This window comes from Dipodomys spectabilis, unplaced genomic scaffold (assembly GCF_019054845.1).
Source record: "Dipodomys spectabilis isolate Male_0828 unplaced genomic scaffold, ASM1905484v1 ptg000312l, whole genome shotgun sequence".
In the NCBI taxonomy this organism is placed as follows: domain Eukaryota; kingdom Metazoa; phylum Chordata; class Mammalia; order Rodentia; family Heteromyidae; genus Dipodomys; species Dipodomys spectabilis.
Window position 1 is genome coordinate 4363807 of NW_024870989.1, and position 17038 is coordinate 4380844.

A 17038-nucleotide genomic window follows, 5' to 3' on the forward strand; every position below is an offset into this window, starting at 1 on the left:
CGCGCAGGCCCAGAGTTCAGGCCTACGACTGGACCAAAAAAAAAAAAAAAAGAAACTTTTAAGAGGGCAGCGACTATTTCTTACGTTCCTAAAGAAGTATTTTTGTAGAATCAAAATGATCTCTTCAAAGTTTTAGGAAAAGTCAATAATAAATTCATCAATGCCTAGAGTTTTCTTGATTGGAATGCATTTAAAAGTACATTAACAAAATATGTGTAGATTCTGTTTGTTTTTCTCTTTCTTCCGTAAGTAGGTTTGATACATTTCATTTTAGCTAGTACTCTACCCACTAAGCTATGCCTTTAATGCATAATTTCGGGTTACTTAATATGCCAGAAAAGATAATAGTGATAATAATGCTATTAAGACCTTCACCCATCTAGATACCCATATTTTGTTTGTTTTGGTTTGTATTCTATCAGTATATTTGTATGTCATAAGGTTTGTTTTTGTTTTTGTGCTGTTCCTTGAGCTTGAAATCAGTACCTTGCCCTCTCCTTGAAACTGGACATTGTTAGCACACACCGGTAATTCTAGATACTCAGAGAGCTGATATCTGAGAATCCCGGTTTCAATCCAGCCCAAGAAGAAAAGACAAAGAGTTTATCTCTAAATAATCCTCCCCAAAAATTTCCAGCATTTTGGGTGTTAATTGGAGATAGGAGTCTCACAGATTTTTCTCCCCTGGTTGGCTCTGAAACAAAATCTTCATCTCTTTGCCTCCTGCATAGCTACGATTTCAAGCCTGAACTTATACTCTTTTATTCTTCTATTGTCTTCTATTCTTCTTTTGCTCCCCTATGAATATTTAAGAATCACCTAATTAAGAGGTTTAAAAATCCTGCTTTTGAACACAGCAGAGAACATCAATGAAAATAAAAGCTATGTCTGCTCAAGGGTAAAACACCGCCCTTGAAGGAAAATGCATAAGTGAGAAGGCAAGGTCCTGACTTTAAACCCCAATATCAGCACTCAAAAACGTTGTTTTCCTTGAGCTTTATATTAAATTGCTCAGAAAAACACCATTGTAGTAATATTTAGCGTTACTATTACAATCATCAGGTATATTTATTGATGTTATTCTTTATTTTCCTAAATTTTACTTACACATTTATATCCAGTAATGGAAAGACAAGATTACTGTTTCACAAGTATTTATGGCAGTTGAATATATGGATGAGAGGTGCATAAAAGTAGTTTGGATTGAAAATAGATATTTGCAAGCTCTTCACATAAGGAATTGATAATTGAAGAAGCTGTGAGCATGTATGAAATAAGCTACAGAAACCAGCAAGGAAAGATAAGGCATGATTCTGGAGAGCAAACAATTTTGGAAGAATAGAAAACAAGGAAAGTATTTAGCTTTTGGTAAGAACTTTGTAACCCACCTACACAGTAGACACATTTGATCCCTTATTACTAGTAAAAGACATTTCAGTTAACTTTATTTTACAAAGTTAAACATGATTAACATTCAATTTTAACTCCTTCAGTTAAGCAATTAGTGTAGCCATGTGCCAGTAGCTCATGCTTATAATTCTAGCTATTCAGAGGGCTGAGATTTCCAGATCCTAGCTCAAAGTCAGGTTGGACAGGAAAGTCAGTGGGATTCTTCTCTTCAATTAACCACAAGAAAATTAGAAATGGCACTATGGTTCAATGTGGCAGCAATAGCCTTGCTATTAATCTCAGAGATAGAACCCAGGCCCTGAGTTCAAGCTTTCTGAAATTATTCTTAAAATACTTGTTCTCAGTAATTCTTTAACTTTTCTAGAAGAAGGTTTTAAACTTTGGGATTTTTTATTTCATGTTGTCAGCATGGTTTTTTAAGATATGCAGAGAAAAAAATATTATTTATATTCATGTGGAGTACATGGGCAGCAAAGATGGCCCTGAGAGGGAGTTGAGGGGACAGTGGAAATCAAAACGAAGGTGAAGGTTACCCCCTCTGACTCGGGTGTCCCTGACTCTCCTAGGCCCCTCCCTATTCCTCTGATTCAGAGGGGGGAGGTATGGCGCCCTCCGTGACCTGCAAGAGAGACCTGTAAGACTCGGACCCCTAACAACCTCCCATGGAGAGACCGAGGGCTGGGGAAGTAACCTACTCGGAGGTCTGCCCTTTAATGAAGTGCCACTTGGGAGCCTGGACCCTAGGCCACAGGATTCACTTCCCCAAACACATCCAGTCAATCTGGCACCTGGAGCTAACAGGCCATTAGAATGGTATCCAGGGCAAGCTAAGGACCTTAAAGAGTTCTGCAAGGCGGTGGTGGAGGATGGCCCAAACTCTCCTTGGGCCCTTACCCTATTATAGGACGTTGATTATCACCTGTGTGTCCCTAAGGACTGGCTAGATGTTGCCAAAGCCGTCCTCAATATTTCTCAGTTTATTAAATGGTGTGCTTTCTTTAAGGAGGAATGCAGAGTGCGAGCAGAGAATAACCGGCAGGCTTAACCCATGATACCTATTACTTTTGCCATGTTAACAGGTACAGGGGAAGGATACTCCACTGGCCTCCAAAAGGCCAAAATACCTGGCCTGTACCATGACCAGGTGAGGCAGGCTGGACTTGCTGTTTGGTATAAACTGGATGATGGCCCACTGAGACCCCCATAGCAGGAGTGAGACAAAAACCTGGTGCGCCTCTAGCTGAGTTTGTAGACTGATTCCAAGAGAGTATAAACCGCAAGCTGCCCACAGGGAACCTATGAGATCAGTTTGTAAAGCTGCTGGTCTGGGAAAGAATGAATGCAGACCACCGCATGGACTGAGCAAGATTGAGAAAGAGTACCCTGAGCAGATGGGTGGTGGCCTCTGATGATGTGGGAATGCAACAGCACCATTCCCAATCACTAGCTTTAGCTTACTGGCTTAGACATCTGCAATGAGGCTATTACCCAGGCATTGGCAGCCTGGACCAAGAAACCCTAATACCATTGGGGAGAGAACTTGTTTTAAATGCAGGCAGGAGGGGCACTTTAAGAGGGACTGTTTAAAACAATCCCCTGCCAACCGGCATGGAGGGGGGCAAATCGCTCCCTACACACTGCCCCAGGGGCAGGAAGGGATTCCATTCGAAAAAAGTATTGTCAATGCAAGTTTGATTTAGATGGCCAGCCTTATCTAGGGGGAGCAGTGGCCATTGACCAAACCTAAACTTGTAGCCCTCCACCTTTTGGTGGTGGAACAGATAAATGTTGGGCACATACGCCCTTCTGTGAGTCCTTAGAACACTCCTGTATTTATTATTCAAAAAGACTTTGGGGCTTGGCATATGCTCCAAGATCTATGTAAGGTAAATGAAAGAATGGAGCTAGTAGGAAAGCCCCTAAGAGCCATGCACTGGAATACTGCTATATTTTCAGAATATACCTTGGTTATCAATGATATTAAATATAGTTTTTTTCTATACCCCTACATCCAGATGACTGCAAGAAGTTTGCTTTCTCCATCCTTTTTCTTAATTTTTCCCAGCCTGATCGGAGGTTTCAATGGATAGTGCTGCCACAGGGAATGGCCAATAGCCCGACTTTTTGCCAACAATACTTGTCCACACTTTTAGGGCCTGTGCTGGGTTCAGATACCTCCCTTGCTTATGCCTACATGGATAGTATAATTTTGGGGCACCAAGACCTGGGAAGCCTGGAGGGCCTTCTGGCCCAGTTTCTCACCATGTTGAAAATGGGGGTTTTACCATAGCCCTCAATAAAATTCAAAAGGTATCTCCTTTTAAGGTGCTCAGAACCCACCATATCTTGACTCAGGCCAGCCCCCTTAAGCATTTGCTGGATTTTCCAGTCTCGCTAACCTTAACCCAACTTCAGAGTCTTTTAGGGGGAATTAATTGTCTGTTGCCATGGGTTCCCGTCCCTACAGATAGTCTTGTGCCCTTATTTGCCCTACTAAAAGACAGGACACCCCAAGAAGTTATTACAATTATAGACAGTCATCGGGCAATACTTTTGTAGTTCCAAAAAGCCCTGGATGAAGTTTCCCTGAGGAGGTATTCTATTTTTGAACCCATTTCCTTTTGGTTGTTTGCAGGTGTCACATTAATTTCTGCAGTTTTAACTCAAAGGGGGGAGCCATTAGAGTGGGTTCACACTCCCCTGGGGGGCACACCTCAGGTGTACTCTCAGGCAGACCAACTTGCAGATGCTATTGTCAAGGGAAGGACCCAAGCCCAAAGGCATTATTGCCTTGACCATCACTCCATTGTTTTTTCTTTTCAGATGGCAGACATTGAGTTGTTCACTCGAGCCAATGCTCATCTTGCTCTCTCATTGGAGGGATTTCTAGGCCAAATTGACCGCCATGATGGGCCATCCAAATGGACTGTAATGTTATGGCAACTTCCTCTAAAATGCCATCTCTATTTTCTCATACGCCTATTCCTGGCACTCTCCATGCTTTTACTGATGGAAGTAAAGCAGGCTCTGTGTATGCAGCCTTTGAGTAATAACAAAACACCCGAAGCCAACAAAGATTTAAACTTTGCAAAGGGACAGCACAATATAAAAATGCTCGCTGTAATTATGGCACTTCAGGACATTCAAATATAATACCCTTTAATTTTTCTTCTGATGACCTATATATGATTAACTTGCTCCCTCATTTTCCCCAACGTATATTAAGCTGGATGAAAACCTTATTTCTCCTCTTATGTTTACTCTTAAGGGGCTATTAGAAGGATGTGGAGCCCCTATTCATATTCAACATTCGAGAGGGCATTCAAAACTTCCTGGTTTTTTATCCCTAGGCAATAATTGGGTAGACCAGTTAGCTACTGGTCCACAAGCATTAATGTTACAAGAGGCTACCTGTTTGCATGATTTAACCCACATTAATTGGAGAGGTCGTCAACATAGATTTCCTAAGATTCCTGTAAAGGACCTCAAAAGAATTGTACATACCTGTAAAACATGCCAGCTCTTCGTAAAAGTATCCCCATTACAACCACCAGGGGTAAATCCCAGAGGCCTTAAACCTAACATCCTCTGGCAAACGGATATTACTCATTTCCTAGCCTTTGGTAAGTTTCAATATATCTCTGTATCTATAAATACCTACTCAGGAGCATGCTGGGCCACAGCACATACACATCTTCTTCAATGCTTTGCCACCTTGGGTCTACCAGCACAAGTTAAAACAGAAAATGGACCCTGTTTTGTTAGTAAAGCAATGTCAGAATTTTTTTTTAACAAATGGCATATTAATCATCCTACAGGAACTCCCTATAATTCCCGAAGTCCAAGTAGTTATAGATAGAAATCTCCAGTGTCTTTAAGAGCAATTATTAAAACAAAAAAGGGGGTTAGCCCCATATGTAGTTATAGATATCTTTGTTTACCATTACCATTTTAAACTTTTCAAAAAGGGCAACTGAATCCAGATTTCAGAAGCACTGAGGACCACCAAACCTTAAGGAAAGTCAGGTGGAAGGATCCCCTGCCCTGACACAACAATGGAGAGAACCTGACCCCCTAGTTACCATGAGCAGGGCCTTTGGATGCATTTTTCCCATAGGGGAGACAGCCTCCATTTGGATCCCTGCCAGGAACCTTAACTATTTACCCATTTTCTCTATACAGGAGGATGCCCAAGATAAACTAACCAACAAAGAAAGTAAAACAGCTATGGTGGCCGAGGCTTGTGTATAAAAGAGGGAAAGCAAAAAAGATAATTACTAACCATCCCCAAGGGCAACCAGCCCTTGAGAAGGTCTTGTGTTCTCTAACAATTGCAGATGGTGATACTCCAGCTGTTGGCTGTCCTGACATTCACAGTCCCAGCAATGGCCCTACGGAATCTGCATCGACCTCAACGGGTGACCTGTGCAATGATCAGCGCTGGCAATGCAGAAATAATCAAAATTGTCTTTAGAACTTTTTCAAACCCACAGGCAAATACCCAGATTAGAACAAGCCCCACCTCTGGACTCTGAAGAGGCAAAGATTGCTATCCCATCCCTGACTAATGTTAAAGGACTGCTAATGCCATTTCTTGGCCTGGTAATGCTTTTGCTGATGGATTTTCTATGCCTCCTTGCATTACATGTGCACTGCAAAACTCTTCCGAGCTTAGCCAGCCAGTTACATAAGATCAAGATCAAAGTGAATGAATTTCCCCCGAGAGGAATCGCAGCCAGAGATGGATAAGAGCGGGTGTCAGTCTAACCAACCTAAGACAGGGCCTTTAGCTTTGCTCCGAAGAAGTTCCCGATGATGGGTAAGGCAGACAAGGCAATCTACCCAACCTATGACAGGTGGGTTCTCTTCTTTAAACAAAGACAGGGTGTTGGGAACTGACAGTAAAGCTCAAAGGTCATCTTGAACCCTGTGCTCACTTAAAGGCACATACAAGGAACTGGCTTACTTAAACCACACCAGGTGACTGGAACTGCTTTGCTATGTCTGCAGTTTCTTTTAAATTTTCCTTGTTTTTCTGCACTATAGTAGAATGGCCTGAGTGTAGGAGCCCACGAGAATGCACCTTGCCGCATGTATAGAACTCCCAATACCCAGGCTGCTCCCATGTTCTGAAGATGACAACCTTATGAGATATTGACTTTTATATATGTTCAGGAATTTATTGAACTGTTTCGGACATTTCTAACTGTGGTGGAGCTGATGTTTATTACTGTGCTAGGTGGGGATGTGTTGTAACAGGGACAAGTTCTTGGATCATGCACAAGGGCCCTCCCTTTCCTTGTCTGCCAAATCTCGCCCACCAGACTTGCCTCAAACCTCCTGCATGGCCAATGCTATTCTTTCCAATGTAATCCTGTTAAAATAACCTTTACAGTAGAAGGAAAAGGATTACTAACTGGGAGGTGGGTCTGCCATTAAAATAAATAAAGGGGAATCTGTGGAGCACGTGGGCAGCAAAGATGGCACTGAGAGGGAGTTGAGTAGGCAGAACCCAGTTTGCTGTACAGCACATGGGCAGCAAAGATGGCATTGAGAGGGGCTGAATGGGCAGAGCCCCATTTGCTTTACCTTCAGTGCATAACCAGCCCGTGGAATCTTAGGTACATGATAGAGTGTGAACTTTACAGTAATTGGTTCCTTTTCCTTCCCTCCCATGCCACTGGGTCTTTTTTGCTTTAAAAAGTGCTTACTGTGTGTTAATAAACGAGTTTTCCTACTTGACTTGACTCCCTGCTGCTTCTGATTGTCTCCCACGCTAAGCATGGCTGGGGAATGGGCGAGCGACCGCATTCACCATTCTTCAGACCCTGTCCATCTTTTGTGGGATGGACAAAGACCCAACATAGTCATAATTGGTTTGGTTTCCTTTGTATTACAGATTGCCTCTACACCCAGAGAGCAGCTGTAAAGCAGATGGCCAAATCCTGGCTCTTGGCAATGAAGATGGATTTGTGTTTTGTTTATCAAAGAAACAAACTTATGAAATGGTAGCCTTTACATATAACACCTTAATAGTAACCATAAAATTATTATTAATATTATTATTATTAAGTTTTGTCAGTTGTTGTACTTGAACTGCGGGCCTGGGCGCTGTCCCTCAGCTCTTCAGCTCAAGGCTAGTGTTACCACTTGAGCAACAGTGACACTTTACATTTTCTGAACCTTTAATTGGAGATAAGAGTCTCACAGACGCTTAGTTCTCAGCCTCCTTAGTAGCTGGGATTACAGGTGTGAGCCACTGGTGCCCGGCAGTAAAATTCTTTTGGAAAAGAGAAAACCCATGATTGTACCTTTAAAATATCACAATTTGGCAAGTGTATCTGTAACATAAGTTGTATCAAGAAATCATAGGCAACTATCAGTTTTAGATCTACTATGTCTTGTCGAATGCCAGATATTATTTCATTAATTTATTTCACTTTGTCCTACAAAGTTCATTATGAATGTCCAACAGCACAATTTTCTAGTGAGTATAAAGAACTCTTCAACATATTTATTCCAACAAACAGCATTTTGCACCATTTTTTTAACTTTGACGATCCTAGAGCTTGAAATCAGGGCCTGGGCAATCTCTCTGAGCTTCTTTTGCTCAAGGTTATCATTCTACTAACTGAGCCACAGCACCACTTCCAGTTTTTCTGCTTATGTCATACTGAGGAATCAAATAAAATGTTTTATGCATGCTAGGCAAGCATTCTAATACTAACCATATTTCCAGTCGTTGGGACTTTTGTTGTTGTTGTTGTTGTTTTAAGATAGAGTTTTTCTATGTGTCTTTCTGTTGGTCTAAAACTTCGGCTGGTCTCAAGCTAACTTCTAAATCAGCCTCTCAAGTTCGGAGATTACAAACATGGACCACCATATTCAGCTCAGGATTCCTTGTGAGAGAATAGTCTTTTCAGAAATAGAGTTATTCTGTCTTCTTTGGACTGAATATCTTTTTGCATTTGGCCCTATTATCACATTTCTTGTCCTGATGTTTCTCCTTCTAGATCAATAGAAATAGTTCAGGTTCCCATCTTGAAACTGAACTGTGTCATCCAGCAACATCACAATCTTGTGAATAGCAGTAGCTGGCATCATGAGTATGGCAGCCAGTTGGAGCTCAGTTATTTGATGTCCTTGGGCTCCGACAATTCAATCATTTGTGTGTACAGTCTGGAAACTGTCATAGGTAATTTTGATTTATTCCATCCTGTTCTCAGCTACTTGCCATTCTCAGCTTTGTATGTTTTAAATTCTGTTAAACATTAATTACTATTACCTGCCATTTTCGAAAGTAACATATATGTCTTACTTTAAAATTCATTCAAACATGTCAAAAATGTTAATATAGCTGCTGTCCACCAGTGGCTCATATTTTACCTCTCAGCTACTGAAGAGGCCAAAAACGGAGGATCCTGGTTTAAAGCAGCCTAAGCAGAATAAGCAGAGATAGGTCTCCAATTAAGAAACCAAAATTCTAATCTCAAAGCAGGAAATAGGTTGGATATGATGAAAGTAGAGAGAGAAAAGAAGAAAGAGAAAGGTAACAAAAAGAGACCAGAAAAATAGAAAGGTAAAAATTAAAAATATTGTACAGAATCGAAAACAAACTATTCAGAGAAGAACATGAATATAATGAGAGAAGGGAAGGGATATAAAGGAGATGTGAAAAACTTAAAAAGTAAAATACTTTAAATATTATATAGGCATAAAGAGATAGTACTGCTATTAAGGAATTTAAGTCTAAGAGGTTTTGAATTGAGTAATAAATTTGTGGATTAAGTGTGTACACAATGGGGAATAAGGTCTAATAATCGACTACAGGTATATCTGAGGATGTGCAGAACAGCAATTAAGTCACATAAAGAAGAACAAAAAAGAACAGGTAAAAAGGATAAGAAAGAAAGAAAAAAGATCAGATGTTCTGTAGAGCTAAACAAGAAACATAACAAAACAAACCATAAAACAAAAAAAGAAAGAAAAACGCACACACACTTATACTCCTAAAATAAAATTCTAAGAGGAAAGAAAATTACTAGAAATTTTTTTTTAAAAAAGGTAAAAATTAAAGATTAAAAAAATTTATAAAAAAACAAATTTAATAAAAGGTACAAGAAAAGAAATGTTCTTTGATTTTTTTGGGAGGGGTGGGAAAAATCCTGTGCCTCCCTGTTGTCCATAACCAGTCTCTTGTTGGAGTCTCTGGTCTGCTTATGTTCCTGTGGCTTGGTTGGTTACTTAAGTCAGTTTCTTTGAACAGGTAGAAAAATGCTCTGCGATTCTCCTCCCAGGTTAGTTCAATGGGAGAGAGATCTGCTTTGAGATGGAATAGGAGAAACCCTAGGTCTCCTTGGCGCAGGCCAAAATTTTCTCAATAGAGACCCGGAAACACAACAAATCAAAGAAAGGTTGGACAAATGGGATTGTATGAAGTTGCAGAGCTTCTGCATGGCAAAGGATATAGCTAGCAAGATCAATAGAAACCTGCGGATTGGGAGAAGATCTTCGCTAGCCATACAACGGACAAGGGTCTCATATCTAAAATATACTTGGAACACAAAAAATTAAATCCCCCAGCAACAATTCCTCAAAGAAACAACTGCCCAATAAATAACTGGGCTAATGACTTAAAGAGAAACTTCTCTGATGAAGAAAGAAGGATGGCCAATAGACACATGAAGTAATGCTCAACCTCCCTAGCCATAAAAGAAATGCAAACCAAAACAACATTGAGATACCACCTCACCCCAGTTAGAATGGCAAAAATCAAGAACTCTAATAACAACAGATGCTGGAGGGGATGTGGACAGAAGGGAACCTTACTTCATTGTTGGTGGGAGTGAGTGTAAACTTGTTCAACCACTTTGGAAAGTAGTATGAAGGTTCCTCAAAGACTCCACATAGAGTTCCCCTATGACCCAGCATTCCCACATTTGGGCATTTACCCAAATGTTTACAAACAAGACCACACTAAAGCTACCAGCACAACTATGTTTATTGCAGCATTATTTACCATAGCTAAGATGTGGAACCAACCCAGATGCCCCTCAGTAGATGAATGGATCAAGAAAATGTGGTATATATGCACAATGGAATTCTATGCCTCCATGAGAAAGAATGACATTGCCCCATTTGTTAGGAAATGGAAAGACTTGGAAAAAATTATATTAAGTGAAGTTAGCCAAGCCCAAAGAAACATAGGTCCCATGATTTCTCTTATTTGCAATATTTAGTATATGTATGAGTCAAGCAAAAGGTCAGATAAGGTGATGTTAGGAAAATGAATCCTAAGATATGTATTTTAAATGTTTTTTTTCTTTCATGCATTTGTTTCTGACGCAATGATAAGATTATTTCTTTGTTGCTTTGTATGTTCCTCCCCCACAGTATAACCCCTGCTTTCACTCTATTTCATGTCGGTATAATTTGTGGAGGGGAAGGGGAAAAACAAGTGGTTTAAATAAGGATACAGGTGGACCTGTTGCAACAATGAGAAGTACAAGTTGTCATGTCAAAAACGAACTTTACAACTTGCGGGGGAGGATTGGGTGTGGGGGAGGGAGGAGGGGAAGGGATGGGAAGGGTAAACAAAGGAGGAGAGTACAATGCTTATAAGAAATGTACTCACTATCTTGCCCATGTAATTGTAACCCCTCTGTACAGTATTTTCACAAGAAATAAAAATAAAAATTAAAAAAATAAGAAACCAAATCCAAGCTGGGCACCGGTGGCTCACTCCTGTAAACCTAGCTGCTCAGGTGGCTGAGATGTAAGGATCACAATTCAAAGCTAGCCTGAGCAGGAAAGTCTGTGAAACTCTTTATCTCCAATAACCCACAAGAAAACTGAAAGTGGCGTTGTGGCTCAAGTGGTAGAGTGCTCGCCTTGAGCTGAAGAGCTGAGGGATAGTGCCCAAGAGCAGAGTTCAAGCCCCACAACCCACCAAAAAAAAGAAAAAGAAAAAAGAAAAAAAGAAACCAAAACCAGAAGTGGAGATGTGGCTCAAGTAGTAGATTGGCAGCTTTGAGCCAAAAGTTTAAGCAAGAGTAATAGGTGTATTTCAGACTCCATTATTTGCTCACGGAACACACACACACACACACACACACACACACACACACACACACACACACACAAAATCTACATTCTCTTATACTTTTATTCTTCAGCAGTATTCCACGCCATTAACTTAATGCATATTTTCCCTAAATCATTATGTTAGGGATTAAACTACTTTTGTACATATTATAATGCAATATTTGTATTTTTTGTTTTGCAGTGTGTGAACGCTAAGTAGAAATCAGTGTATCAGTAAGTAGGTGAATGACAGGTAGACTGACAGATGCAGATAATACCACTTGAAAATTTTCTTCTCTAAATTTAAATACACACACACACACACACATACACACACACACACACACACACACACACACACACACACACACACACACACATATGTATGGATTTAAAATTTCTGCCAAGATTTCATTTCCATTACAATGATCTATTTGTTCCATTATATAAATTTAACATATTGTATGTTTCACAGTAGATTACTATTTATACAATTTTCTTTCCTTTGGAGACAAAGTTCTACAGTGTAGACCAGCCTTACCTCAAACCTTTATTCTCCTGTGTCAGGTTCCTGATTATTGGCTGGAATTACCATGTGGTAGCATAGTACCATGTCTACCTATATTATTTACATTTCATACACTTGAAAATTAGTATGAACATCTTTAGGACATAGTATCATCATGAATTTAAATGAATTTCTTGCAGAAAAATGTTATAAGTAGAGTTCCTGAGTGAAGTCAAGTATGGTAGACATATCTGTAATCCCAGTACCCAGGAGGATTGTAAGTTTAAGAGCAGCCCGAGCTACACAGCAAGTCCCTGTCAACACCACCACCACCACCAGCTGGTGGGATTGAAAGAGAAAATGTATTGTTTAAGTGGGGTAATAGGAAGATACAAAATTGTGTGTGTGTGTGTGCTGACCCTAGGGCTTGAACTCAGAGCCTGGGAACTGTTCCTGACGTTTATGCTCAAGTCTAACACTCTACCACTTGAACCAACGCTCCACCTCCAGCCTTTTTAGAGGTCATTGGAGATGAGTCTCATTTACTTTCTTCTCAGGCTGACTTAGAACCTAGATCCTCAGGTGTCAGACTGTTTTGTAAGTAGGATTACAATTGTGAGCCTGTAGTAGTTGTATTACTGTTAAGTAATTTGATAAACATCATGCCAATTCATACTCCCCCCAGCAATGAGTGTTGCACACACATCTAAGTCACAACCCACACACTGTTTGATAACATTATCTCACATAATCCTGTGAGATAATTATTGTTATGCTCACTTTACCTATGAAGAATTTCAGGTACAGAGAGTTTAGTTAACTTTAAATCCCCAGTTAGTATACAATGAAGCCTGTATTCAAACTCAACTAGGTTTGTTTATTTCAGAAAACGTGGAGTCAGCATGTGTTCTAGTCAACATGTGTTCTAGCAAGTACTGCTCTTTACAGGTATGTTCTCTGCCTAATAGATTAATTTTCTCCTCTATGTATGACTTATTCCTCACTCTAACTGTTTGCACCCCTTCTCATAAGCTAGGGAAAGTACAAGTGATGAGAAGTGCCATTTTTGAAGGGGAAATTGATAATGGAGTTTGAACTCGGTATCCCATATTAGTCTAATCTTCTTCCATTTGTTTTATGCCTCCAGCGCTATATTTCTGTTTTTTCCTTTTATATTGTTATTATAAAGGTGATTTACACAGAAGTTATAGTCATCTAAGTTAGATATTTCTTTTTGGAAATGTCAGCCCGTCACTTGCTCTCTCAATTTTTCTCTCTCACTGATTTTTTTTAAAATAAATTCATTATTATTATTATTATTTTATTATTATTGTGATGTAGAGGGTTTTGTTACATAAGTGTGTTAATGACTACATTTCTTTTGTCCCTGTTTTTGTTATAGTCAGTCATGAGGCTTAACCCAGGGCCTGGGCACTGTACCTGAGCCCTTTTGCTGAAGAATGGCACTCATCTTGAGCCACTGCTCTACTTCCATGAGTGCATTTCTTCTTGGGCAATATCACACTTCCCTTCGTCTCTTCCAGTTTTCCTTTCCTTCCCGACCAACAAGTTTCATATTGCACTTTCAACATACTCTCAACTGAGTACCACTGCTGCATATGTTCATCTTTTGTCCCTCCATTTCTATGTCCCCTTTAACTTTCTAAATAGAGATAAATGAAAAAAATAACAAAAATGAAAAAAAAATAAAGAAAAATATTAATTTGTTTCTGTTTCCTGGTCAGTGGCTATTTTTAGATAGGTGTGTGTGTGTGTGTGTGTGTGTGTGTGTGTGTGTGTGTGTGTGTCTATACTGGGAGTTGAACTCAAGGAAGTGACCTTTAGCTTTTTTACTCAAGGCTGACTCTCTACAACTTGAACCAAACTTCCACTTCTGTATTTTGAACTGTTAATTGGAGATAAAAGTTTCACAGATTTTCCTACCTTGCGTAGCTACAACCCACTTTCCTAAGTTATCAGCCTTCTAAATAGCTAGAGTTACAGCTAGATGTGAGCCACTGGTGGTGCTTGGCCTACCTTCTTTTTATTAAGTAGTTGAAATGTAAAAGAAAGTTGCAACAGTAGAACAAAAGAAATCAACTTAACTTACTCAGCTTCATTAAGTTTTAATAATTTGACACATTTGATATGTACAGAACAACATTTTCTGTAAATTCCCCTGAAATTTGGTTTTCATTTGGGTTTTTCCTCATCATGAACTTGATTTTATAAATTTTTAACTAATAAATATTGATGAGACTATGTCCAGAGGGTATTAATGTTGGCTTTCATTCTTGCTCATGTAATTGTAACCCCTCTGTACAGTATTTTCACAATAAAAAAAGGAAATGGTGCAAGCTAACACTTAAAATAAATTTGTGTGCTGGACTCTGATGATATATTCACATTCTTAGTCAGAAGGCATTAGTGCCTGTTACAAATCACCTAAGTCTGACAAAACCCAGACTCAGGCCTTGTGACTACTTTCCTCTATGTCATTCTCTTAGAGAGCAATCCCAAGTCTCCAGTGACCATGACAGAGCTCTCCTGGACCCTCTCAGGCACAGTCAATATCACCACTCAGGTGTGTCACCTATAGAGTGATGTGATACTGGTGTCTGCTTCCTATGCTAGAACAGCACAGGAATTGTTAGGTCCTTAACCTGTCCTCTGTACTGAGGGTTCCTCATTGAGCACTGAAAGCTAAGAATTAAGGAGACATTTAACTCTCTCTTCCTTCTGCAGGTTGTGGCTCAGCTTTCCTTCTGTTGCTGTCATTTTCTGTGGAAAGAAATTATCTAAGCTCTAGAAGCCATTTTGCTTATTCTAGGCCCTTAGAGTAAGTCTGGGATTTATACTTAAACAAAAAGATATGTAGTGATAAAAAAAATAGCAAACAACGTTTTTTCTATTCTATTTATTATCAAATATGTTTTCAAATTCTAACTTTTTTTATTCTGAATATGTCGTACAGATGGGTTAGAATTACATGGGCAAGGTAATGAGTGCATTTCATATGAAATATTGTTTCTTCCTCTTTTGTTTCCCCTTACCATCCCATGCCATCTCCCACCCACCCTCAACCCCAGCCATAGTTGTAAGGTCATATTTTGACATAACAACTCGTACATTTCATTGTTGCAATGGGTCCACCTGTATCCCTAACTAAATGATTTTTTCCCATTCCACTCCACAAATTATAGCAACATCAAATACAGTGAAATCAGGGGTTATACCATGGAGGAGGGACATAAAAAGCAACAAGGAAATCATCTTATAAATATGTTAGAAACCATCACAAGAAAGAAAAAGCATTTGAATCCTTATCTTCAGGTTCATTTCATCTAACATAAACTTTTCTGACCTTTTCTTCTTGTCTCAAAAATATACTAGTTATTGCAAATAAGGGAAACCATGGGACTTATTTCTTTGGGCCTGGCTTACTTCACTTAACATAATTTTTTCCAAGTCTTTCCATTTCCTAACAAATGGGGCAATGTCATTCTTTTTGATGGAGGCAAAGAATTCCATTGTGTATATACCACATTTTCTTGATCCATTCATCTACCGAGGAGCATCAGGTTTGGTTCCATATCTTAGCTATGGTAAATAATGCTGCAATAAACATAGTTGTGCTGGTAGCTTTAGTCTGTCTACCAATAATTCTTATTAGTAAGAGGCACTTAATTAGCAGTCACTTTCTCAAACTCCTGACTTCATCAATGAGCTGTGTGAGAGAAGCCACAGCAAATGTCCTGGAAACTCCCCCCTCCCCCCATCTAACTTCTTGCCCAGAAATGAGCGACTCTCTCCTAGGCCACCAATTTGAACAAAGAATACTGATTATATCTCAGATTAAATACCAAAGCTATATACCAAAGAGAGATAAGGACAAGAGATTAATTTGACTTGGGAACAATGCAGATCACAAAGAGGAGGGCTAAGTTAACAGAAACAAAAATAAATTTTCCTTCATTCATATAGTACAATAAAAAGAGCTACTTTTCTCATTATCACTTAATTTTGGGTATATATACTTAGTACTAGATTCTTGAAACTCCTTGAAAACTCTTTGACATGAACTCAGAAGTTCTGTTGGTGTCAGCTTGACATTTTATGTAAAAAATTTTTAATTTTTATATTGTTAAAAATCTGTTATTCAAAGATGCTATGCAGAGGGGTTATATTTACATGAGTAAGTTATATTTCTCATTAAAAAATTGTTACCCACTCCATTGTTGTTCTCCCTCTATCTCTTCCCTCCGCTCTTCCTCCCCAAACACCCACAAGGTTGTAAAGTTCACTCCCGCCATAGTGTATCCTGAGTATCATTGTTGCAATGGGTCATCTTTAGTACTTCTTTCAGCATTTTGTTATTTCCCTTCCCTTTCCCCAATCAGATACATACATATATAGGATGGAGGGTACTAGAATCAAAGACAGGAATTGCCAGGGATAAAACAAATTTGAAAAGAAAAAATGAAATAAAGTAAGAAGAAAGAACTAGCTACAGTACATGGGCTACATCAAGGTTGACAACTAAACAAAAGAAGACCTGCTGTTTCAATATCTTGGCATTCAATTAGCATCATTTTGCATGGTCATACATATGTTTATAGTGTTTGAACTATTATAATCCTCTGTCAGGACTAACAGACTAATACTAATTGTTGCAAATGAAGGAAATCATAGAGCCTATGTTTCTTTGTCCTAGGCTTACTTCACGTAATATGATTTTTTCCAAGTCTTTGCAATTACTCATGAAAGTGACAATGTCATTCTTTCTGACAGAAGCATAAAGTTCTATTGTTTAAATATACCATGTTTTCTTGATCCACTCATCTATTGAAGGGCAACTGGGTTCGTTCCATATCTTAGCTATGGTAAACAATGCTGCAGTGAACATAGTTGTGCTGGTATCTTTTTGTGGTCTAGTTTGAGATTATTTGGTTGAAGGCTGAGAAGTGGGATTGTTGGATTTTAGGGTAGTTTTATGTTTAGTCTTTTGAGGAACCTCCATACTGCCCTCCATTCCCA